The 10,283-nt window shown below is 41.1% G+C and overlaps 1 long non-coding RNA gene across 3 annotated transcripts; it reads right to left on the bottom strand.

Moving 5' to 3' along the window:
• Nucleotides 1–496: 496 nt before the first annotated feature.
• On the bottom strand, nt 497–9,900 carry LOC140510688 (uncharacterized). Of its 3 annotated transcripts, none has more exons than XR_011969342.1 (3): nt 9,424–9,887; nt 4,641–7,181; nt 497–3,749 (listed from the first exon to the last, which is right to left on the bottom strand). It is a non-coding gene; the product is annotated as an uncharacterized lncRNA (long non-coding RNA). The 3 variants fall into 3 exon arrangements; XR_011969341.1 differs by having other exon boundaries at nt 497–4,726; nt 5,056–7,181; nt 9,424–9,886; XR_011969340.1 differs by having other exon boundaries at nt 497–7,181; nt 9,424–9,900.
• Nucleotides 9,901–10,283: the final 383 nt, after the last annotated feature.

Below are 10,283 nucleotides of genomic sequence, written 5' to 3'. Positions count from 1 at the left end.
CTCTAATCCTAGAAAAATTTTTGTAGACGAGAATAATTGCAACTACTCAGTTTCTGGAATGCAGAAATCTTAGACTCAGTATTCTTGAACATGAAGAGGATTTTTAATCACATCTCTAAATGTTTGAAATGTGTTTTTGTGTGACGTGATATACTACACATTTGACTTCTTGCCAAATGGAGAAATTTTCATTTTTTTTTTTTTGGTAGCTTCAGTTTGGGAGCATTCTAGCTACCACTTTTGGCTTTCTTGTTGCATCTAAATCATTAGAGGTCTTTTAAGTTGTAAAAAGATTGAACTTGATATCAGACTTAGAATTTGGATGTGCAAACTGAAATGCTTATCAAAAGTGAGGCAGATGGAAGAAATTCTCTAGTCAGGGAGAATGTATTTAAGACAAGAAAAAGGAATTTGGTCCTCAAATACTTCTAAAGAAATGGTTGTTGGACTTATATAGGTTTTCTCTTGAGGTTATCTCATCCTCAGAATAACAGACCTGGGGCTAGACAAGTCAAAGAGGAACTTTACAGATAAAAACAGTTTGTGGTAGGTGATGTGGCAGAATTGAAGCTCACACTCAGAGACTCTTGACAGTCCCAGGCTCTCTCTATATTCCCAGCTACTTTTTCGATTAATGTAGATTCAAATACATTTGACCTGGGTGTGATCCTTTGAACCTCAGACCTTTGCAGTGTGGTATCACTCTACTGAAATTTCCATCAAAGATTGCTGGATATGTTTAATAAGTAAATGACCTTTTTTCAGTTCTGATGTTTGGTAGTTCTGGAGCTTTTGGTGCTGTTGGTAACTGCCCTTTGTGTGGGTTCTCGACACGGTTCCTCGGGCCATGTCTTTAGCTATATTCTCTTGGTGATCTAATTCTCTTCTCCTGGACTTCGTTATGACCTCTGCAAGAATACCTAAATCTATGCTTCTAGCCCTAATCTCTCTTTTTTAAAAAAAATTTTTAAAGGCCTACATAGATCTCCAGCTTCACCGTATAACCTCAAATGCAGTATGTCTGAAACTAAACTTACCTGCTTCCCCATTAAACTTGTCCCTCCCAATTTTCTTATTCCTTTTTTAATAATTAAATTTACTTGCATTTTAAGTTATAAATTGTATCCCTCTCTCCCCACCAGGTACTAGAGAAGGCCACCATTTGACACAGATTTATAAATATATGTAAAATGGTACTATGCATACTTCTATTAGTTTTTTCTCTGGAAGTGTATAGCATCTTCATAGGTCCTTTTTAGTTGATTTGAGTATAACGCTCATAATAACTTGGCTTCACAATTATTCAAACAATATTGCTGTTACTGTATATAATCTCTTTGCTCATTTCACTTCTCATTTCATGCAAATCCATGTTTTTCTAAACATGCAGTTTTTCTAAAGTCACAGCACGGTAGTATTCATAGTCACATATAACAACTTGTTTCGACATTTCCCGGTTAGTGGGCATCCCCTCAATTTCTAGATCTCTGCCACCAATTTTCTTATTCCTGTTGCACCACCATCCTACTAGTTGCTTCAGGTTAATAACCTTTGAATCATCTTTCATGCTCCTCCCTCAGTCCACATCGCCCTTCCCTCCCAACATCCAATACACTTCCACATCCCAACAGTCCTACCTTTATAACATTTCTCAATTCTGGTCCCCTTTCCACTCATCCTAGTTTAGGCCCTCATAACCCCCAGCCTGAACTAATACAATAGCCTTCCCATTGCTTTCCTTGTTTCTGTCTCTTTTTCCAGTCTTACCTTCCATAAAGCTACCAAAATGAATAGGTCTGTTCATACCAGATGGTAGCACATCAGTCAGTCATTTCAGACTTTTTTGGGCACTTTTGGGGTTTTCTTGGCAAAGATACAGCAGTGGTTTGCCATTTTCTTTTCCAGCTTATGAGGAAACTGAGGCAGGCAAGGTTAAGTGACTTGGCCAGTCACACACCTAGTGTGTCTGAGGCCAGATTTGAACTCAGGAAGATAACAGAGTCTTCCTGACTCTAGGCTGAGTGCTCTATCTACTGTGCCACCTAGCTGCCCTGTGACCCATAGATCTACCTTATTTATAAAAATCAGGATGATCTACATACATGTCAAGGCTATCCTTGAAAATATGGGAAGGAAGCAGGAAGACTTTCAACCAACCAGCCAACTAACTTAACAAGGCTTTATTAAGTACTGAGTTCCAGGTGCTGTATTAAGTTCTACTTGAATCATAAACCATTATCTCCTTAAAGGTGCTTTTTTTTTTAAAGGGTCACATCTGTTGAGCACTTAAATGCATATTTTAAACTATTTTGAAACTTGGGTCTGTGATCTTATGACTTTAAGTCAGAGGGTCATAAATTAAGAACTGAAAGGGAATTTTAATTAGCCATCTTAATTAAACCCCCCTCATTTCACAGAGGGGAAGAAAACAAGATTTATTAAATCTCTCCTGTGTGCGAGTCACTTTACAATTATCTTATTATAATTACCCCCATTTTACGGTTGAGGAAATTGAGACAGACTAAGGTTAAGTGACTTGCTTGGGGTCATACTGTTATTTAGTGAGGTTGGATTTGAATTCGGGTTTTCCTGATTGCAGGCCCAGAGCTCTAGTCACTACACCATCTAGCTACCTCCATTAGCTAACTTGTCCAAGGTCACGGAGGTCACTAGTAGGAGAACCAAGATTTGAACCCAGTTCTGATTCCAAAGCCTGGGCTCTTTCCATTACCTTTGCTACATCTCCATGCACATCCCAACTCATCCATGACTTGCTGTGCCCATTCTCTTCTTCCATGTGCTTTTGTCAATGGAGATGCAGCATGGGGTCATGGAGAAAGGACTAAATTTGGGGACAGAAGACTTGGCTTTGAATCTTTATTGCCAAATCTGTGTGACTTTGAGCTCCACATGTTCTGGCCCGCAAAATGAAACTATTGGACTGAATGACCTTGAAGGTCTTCTCTGTACTCCAATGCACTAGAAGTCTTTCTTTGGTTCTGTCAAAGTAGCTGTGATAACATTTTGGGAACCTTTCATGCCTTCACATCCTATGCAAAAAAATTGTCTTCATGGAAAAAAAATGGAATCCAGTGATTAAAGGTGCACCAAGTTATGTGATTCACAGATGATGCTCAAGTGGGAATGGATGAACAAGCTGGCATGTGAACATAATGGAATACTGTCATGCTGTGAGACATGGTGAGAGTAAAGAATTCAGGCAAACTTGGGAAGCCATGTAAAAAAATGAAGGCTGAGTGGCAGGAAGATTTATACACTGACCTCAGTATTGCAAAAGAAAACAACACTGGAAGAACTCTGATCAATTTGGTGACCAATTGACTACAGAGGACTGTCAGGTGGAAAAATATGGGCTCGGAAGAAGCTACATATTTCAGACAGATCTCATATTGATTTTTTTGGACTGTTCTTTGTTGCATCTGAGGGGTTCTGGGGATGGGAAAGTGAGAGCAGTGTTAAAAAAAAGTCAATAAACCTTTTTTTTTTTTAAAGAAGAAAGAAACATTTTCCCTGTAAATGCCAGAGAGTGTTTTACCAATAATCAACAATCCTGGCTATATCTGAGTCCTGGCACTGCTAAGCAAGTCAGTGAAAGTAATTTACAGGAAACAAGGCACTACCACAGAAGGTCTCAACTTCCTGCCCAGATGTGATTCCAGTCTTCTCTTCAGTATATAAACAATCAATCATGGTGAAAGAGGCTTGTTTCTACAGTAGATATCAAGTTGCTGTACAGTCATGCCAAAAAAAGAACCACAGAATCACAGATTTTCAGAATTAGAAGGGAGCTGAGAAGCCTCCTAACCCAACCCAAATCTAAATCAGATTCCTAACTACCACACACTTGACATCATCCTGTCTTGGCTTGAAGACCTCCAGAGAGAAGGAATCAACTATTTCTAGAGGCAGCCTATTTTACCTTTTGGCAGCTCTATGTGGCAGTAAACCTCAACTTCTCTTTTTTTTTTTTCAAGGTCCATCCACCATGGTCAAGCAGAACCTAAAAAGTCTAATTGATTTTTTTTTCTTTGTAATGATGGCTAACATAGGAATGGAGAACCTCAAGGATACATGTGGCCCTCTAAGTGCTCAGGTCCTCAAGAACATTTTGTTCTGTGAAGTTTGGATTCAGTCAAAGGACTGAATGGGATAGAGAACCTGTAGCCTTGAGGCCACATGTGGCTTCGAGGCCACAGGTTCTGCTTAGTGTATCCCTAGTCTTCTCCAGGAGAACACCACCAATTTTTTCATTCTCACACAGCATGATCTTAAGGTCCTTCACCCTCCTCTTACTCATGTGCTTCCTAAAATGTGGTACTTAGAGCTGGATGCAATACTCAGTGCTCTGATGATGGCTGGGGTGTAGCAAGGCTACCAATTTCTTAATTCTGAATTCTTATTTCAGTTGAGGATTGCATTAGCTTTGTTCACTATCCAAATTGATCCAAATCCAATTGATCCAAAGTATGGATCAATTCTCAGCTGCCTGTGCTAACTTGGGGCTAATTACTAATGCCAAGAAAACACAGGTGCTCCATCAGCCACCACACCATCCATATGTGGAACCACTAGTTACAACAAATGGAGAAGTTTTGAATGCTGTGGATAAGTTCACTTACCTTGGTAATATACTTTCCAGGGATGTACACATTGATAGTGGGGTTGATGCATACATTGCCAGAGCTACCTCAGTGTCTGGGAGGCTCTGAAGAGAAGTTTGGGAGAGAAGAGGTATTAGACTGACTACCAAACTGAGGGTCTACAGAGCTATTGTGCTGACCTCATTGCTGTATGCCTGTGAAACATGGACAGTCTACCAGCGCCATGCCAGGAAACTGAACTGCTTTCATTTGAAATGTCTTAGATTCTGAGGATCACCTGGCAGGATAAGGTAGCAGACACTGAAGTCCTTGCTCGAGCTGAATTGCCAAGCATTCAAACTATGCTTCAGAGAGTGCAACTCCAATGGGCTCACTAGGTTGTTGGAATGCAAAATATACGCTTGCCAAAAAGACTATTTTATGGAGAACTCACATGGAGCAGGTGATCACATGGTGGTCAGAAGAAGTGATACAAGGACACTCTCAAGGTCTCTCTCAAGAACTTTGGATTTGATTGTGGATCATGAGAGACTGGCACAGAACTGCTCATCATGGCGTGCCCATATCAAAAAGGGTGCTGGGCTCTATGAGCAAAGCAGAATTGAGACAGCACAAAGTAAACATAGAATGCGCAAATTTGGAGTATCCATCCCAAATGTTCACACAGACTATCTGTGCCCAATCTGTAGTAGAGCATTCTGAGCTCATATTGGTCTGATCAGCACAGTTGGACACACTGAAACCTGAGGTTATCATGGTGATGTCATTTTGGTCCTCTTTGAGAACTTAGGACAACAACCAACCAACCAGCTTTGTTCACTATCATATACTGATGGTGCATATTGAGATTTACAGTCCACTCAGACCCTCAGATTGTTTTCAGATGAACTACTGTAAGGGGAGACCTCATTTGAGGTCTTTAATCAGACTGAATGACCACTTACCAGTCACATTGTAGAAAGAATTTTTTTTCACCTAAAGACTAGATGATGTCCAAGGCCCCTTCCAACTCTTGAAATTCTGTGATTCTGTTGTCTTGCCATGTGTCCCTCATTTTGTACTTGGGCACCCTTGGGGGAAGTAACCAATTCATCTTAGAATTTGTGATAGAGAAGGAGAGGAAATCTGGGCATAGCCTGATAGACTTCCTAGATTTGGAGAGAGCTGTTTCCAAAGGATTCAGAAAAAGGATAGGTAGGAAACCATGATCTAAAATTCTCCAACAGGAAGCCAACCCAGGAGGGATGGTGAGTTCTCAGGAATGAAACTGAAGAACAATTCTAAGAAAAAAAAAGAAGTGGTCTGGAGCAACGATATCAACTCTGTGGCTGGAACCAGATTAAGCTGTAATAGGGAAATAGCTAACAAAGTAAATAAAAATATCATGAAACATAGAAAACACTGCATTTTAGAACTAAGCCAACAAAGACACTTACATAGGGTTTAGTGACCACCTTTTCTACCCGAGTTTGATACCATTGGTCTAGAGAGACCCATGTGGGTGCAGAGAGAACTTACCAACTAACTTAGATTTTTAAAAGACATGTACAAAAGATGGCAGCATTGCCAATGCTGAGTCCAGAGCAATTAGAAAATATGTCAGAATAAATGCTTTAGATAAAGTTGTTCAGAAAAGAGAAGATACTCTGAGACTTCTTCAGACAGGTCAAGAAAGCCAAGACCAAGTTCCTGCAGAAAATAAACACTGGGACATATTATCTGGCACAAGTACAAGCAATGGCCAATACTTTCATACCTAAATAAAAGATACCACAAAAAGAAGATCTTTGCACTGCCTTCGGTGGAGCAGTTCATCAGACTGAGGCTCAAAAAGTACTTACTTGGGAAAGTACAGAAGAAAAAAATTTTAAAATGAGAAGTAAAATTTTCAAAGTTTCCACACATCTGTTAAAGCCCCAAATTGAAGTCTAACCAAGGAAATAGCAGACTTTTTCTTTTCCTAGTTCTATTTCACCCTAGTAAAATTAGATTTTTTTACTTGAATTGTAATTTGTAACATAGGAAAAAAATTACACATTTATTTTCACTAACCTCCAACTGAAATTTTAGCATTTACTTCAATTATTTAAAAACATTATTCTGAGAAAGGGTCCAAAGGTTTTGCCAGACTGTCTAAAGTGTCTAGAATATCAAAAAATAAAAAAAAGATTAAGAACCACTGTACTAGACATATTATTATCATCCCCATTTGGTAGATGTATAAATTGAGGTTCAAAGAATTTAGTGTTAACAGATAGTAAGTGTTAGGAGAAGGATATGAATCTAGGGTTTCCTGGATTCCCTAGCCAGGATGCCCTTTCCTTCTCCTTCCCAACTCAATTATGTTTTTCTCCTCACTCACCTCCTTGGGATGCTGAGTTCACTCCAGTTTCTTGGAATCTTTTTTCCTTTCTTTTCTCTTGATGGTATTCTTTCTTCTGTATAGAATACTGAACTTGGAATAAGGAAGACCTAGGCTCAAGTCTTCCCTCTGACACTAGCTGTGGGTCCATGGACAAGACATTCAAGCTCTTTGAGTTTTATGAGTCTTATGGTGATCTGGATGATAATAATTAACAACAATAATAGCTAACATTTATATAGCATTTTTTATGTGAGACGCACTGAGCTAAGTAAGTTTGCAAGTATCTCATTTAATCCTTACAAAAACCCTGGGAAGTAGGTGCTATTATTATTATTATATTATTAATAATATATTATTATTAATTGTTATTAATATTATGTTGGTATCCCCATTTTACAGAAGAAACTGAGGCAAACAGAGGTTAAGAGACTTTGCCCAGGACTGTAAGTGTCTGAGGCTGAATTTGAACTTGAGTCTTCCTGAAGCTAATAATATTTATTATAACCAACCGACCAATCAATCAATCAAAAAGTACTTATTAAATGTTTCACACACTAAGCTAAGGACTAGGGATACTAAATAAAAGCAAAAATAACCTCCCCACCCCTATCCGAGCTTTCATTCCAATAGGGGTTGGGTAAGGAAGGCGATCTTAGTGGTGAAGGTCCCAACAGCTGTGCTTACCTCATGAATAGTCAAGGACTCTGAAAACCTTGAGGACTTATAGAAATGCCACTTATCCGTCACTGCTACTCTAGAGAACGGGGCTCCTCAACCTCCCCAACCTTCTCTTCCAGCAGAAGGGACTACACACACCTGCCACAGACCACTGACCATGAGGTTGTCACTTATCCTTGGGTTGGAACATACCGATCATAACACTAGAGCAGGAACGTGCTTCATACATTATTAAGCTGTTTCTTCAAGTATTAAAAAAAAAAAAAAGTGCATCTTTTGTAGGCTCCTGTCACGGCTCTCTGTATGCCAATCACTCTGGGATCGCTAGAGAAATTCACAGTAATAGAATTGTGGGGCAGCTAGGTGGTGCAGTGGATAGAGTGCCACACCTGGAGTCAGGAGGACCTGAGTTAAAATCCAGCTTCAGACACTTGCTCGCTGTGTGACTCTAGGCAAGTCACTTAACTCTGCCTCTGTTTCCTCATCTGAAAAAAGAGCTGAAGAAGGGCATGACACACGACTCCAGTATCTCTGCCAGGAAAACCCCATATGGGGTCACCAAGAGTCAGATAGGACTGACATGACTGAATACCAGCAAATGGGATTGTCAGATCCTAATTTCAGATTAGAAGCCCAAGTGCGCTAGTAAATCTATAAATTCAGATCTCAGTTGGGGGGCAGGAGTGTGTATACAAATGTCTTGAAGTTTAATTTGTAGTTATATTTTCTTAAGTCCACATCAATAATCAGGTGGGTGACAGAGGATAGAATGCTGGACCAGGAGTCAGGAAGACCTGAGTTCAAATCTGGCCTCAGACGCTAGCTGTGTCACCCCAGCCAAGTCACTTGTCCTCTGCCTCATTCTCTTCAGCCCAAGATGGGCATAATAATAACCCCAGGGTTGTTGGGGGATCAAATGAGATCACGTTGTAAGGTGCTTCGTTAGCACAGTTCCTGGTACATAATAGGTGCTTAATAAATGCTTATTCCCTTTCCCTCGTTTACCCAAAATAATAAATCAAACCCTGATTTGTAGCATTTTTCTTGGTGATTTCTAAGGCTTGACATGCTCACGCTGAAAATTTAAATCAGCTCTTACAAGGTGAATGAACCTAAGAAATCAATCCAATCCCTTTATTTTTTTTTTTACAGAAGAACAAACCAAGGACTCAAAAGGAAAACAGATTTGTTCAAGGTCACAAAAATGGTAGAGCTGGGATTTGATCTCTGGGTGACCTTGGACAAGTCAGCCTCCCTGGGCTTCAGTTTCATCATCTACAAGATGAAGCTGATGAATGGGGTGGCCCTGAGGGCCCTCTAAGGCTAAGCCTCGCTTTACCCTTCCCTACCTATCTGATTCCCCCTCACCTCAACAGGAGCAAGAACATGAGTTACAAAAATGTCCTCCCTTTACTGGGGAGCACGCTCTCCTGCCTGCATGTTCTTAGGTGAGTCTTCCTCCTCTATAAAATGAAGGTGTTGGAGCAGATGACCCCCACCCAGCTCCAAACACCGGGATCTTTTTTAATGACCGCAATCTGCTAAGCAAGCAAAAAGGAGCTCATTTGAATTGTAGTTTATTTCTAATTAATCTCCTGGTCTGTAACTTGACAACCTGCTTGGGACCATGAACCATTAGTAAGTTATTAACCAATTCCTCTGGAATTCTTCCCCACACATAAAGGAGTCTAGGAGAGAAAGGGCCCCTTCCACTCCCAGGTCCCTAGTAAAATTCCACAAGATATTCCAAACACTTACTTCAAAGTTTGAAGGATCCTTGATTTCATGAGGTGAGGGGTGGGGGGTGAGGGGGAGAAGAGATGAGGATTGGGGAGGAAGTTTCAAAATCAGAGCTCCTCAGCGTCTTAGCAGACAATCTTTAGAAGTTGTGTCCGTAAAAACAAAACTTAAAAAACAAATCAAACAAACCCAAACAAATTCCTCCCCAGGTGATCAGGTCTCCAGTGACGAACTTCAGCCCAGTTCTCACGGTGGATCTTTGCCAGGCCCTCACTCCTCCAAGCCCTGGCACCTTGTGTAGATAGGTGGGTGTGAGCTGCTGCACCATGGGCTCCCCTGGCAGAGAACTCTGAGATCCTGGGGTCTCCTCCCCTCCCACAACGAGCCGAGGCACCCAGGCTCTCTCCCCCGGTTTTGTCTGTTTGGGTCTTTCTTGAGTTACCAAGACAACAAAAAGCATCACAGGACTCCAGTTCCCTGGAAACCAAAAACCAGCTTCGGCTTAGCTCTCTGGTCTGGGTACTGTCGAGGCTTGTAGCAACACCTGGTGGCCAAAAGAATCCTAGTCTTTTAGAAAAAAGTAGCATCAGGGCTGTGAGAAAAGTACCAGGGAATTAGAGCTGGCCCCAGGTCCAGACGGAGGAGTGTGTCTCTGCATGTTGGAGAGAGGGAGAGGGAAGCTGGGTTATGGCTCCATGCCCACTCCCCCTACGAAGTCATGGCCTTTTCAAAACTCCTGCCCTTTCCCGTTTCGGCCAGTTAGGCTCCCAGAGCCCATGATAGATTGTCCCCAGCTCTTCAAGCAATTCAGAGGAGAGGAGATGGGGGCAGTCAATGCTGCTTTGGTCAGAGCAGGCCAGAGCATCCCGACTGATCCC

This window comes from Notamacropus eugenii, chromosome 6, assembly GCF_028372415.1.
Source record: "Notamacropus eugenii isolate mMacEug1 chromosome 6, mMacEug1.pri_v2, whole genome shotgun sequence".
NCBI lineage: Eukaryota > Metazoa > Chordata > Mammalia > Diprotodontia > Macropodidae > Notamacropus > Notamacropus eugenii.
Note: the sequence above shows the minus strand (reverse complement) of the source record. Positions and strands in the feature narration are given on the sequence as shown.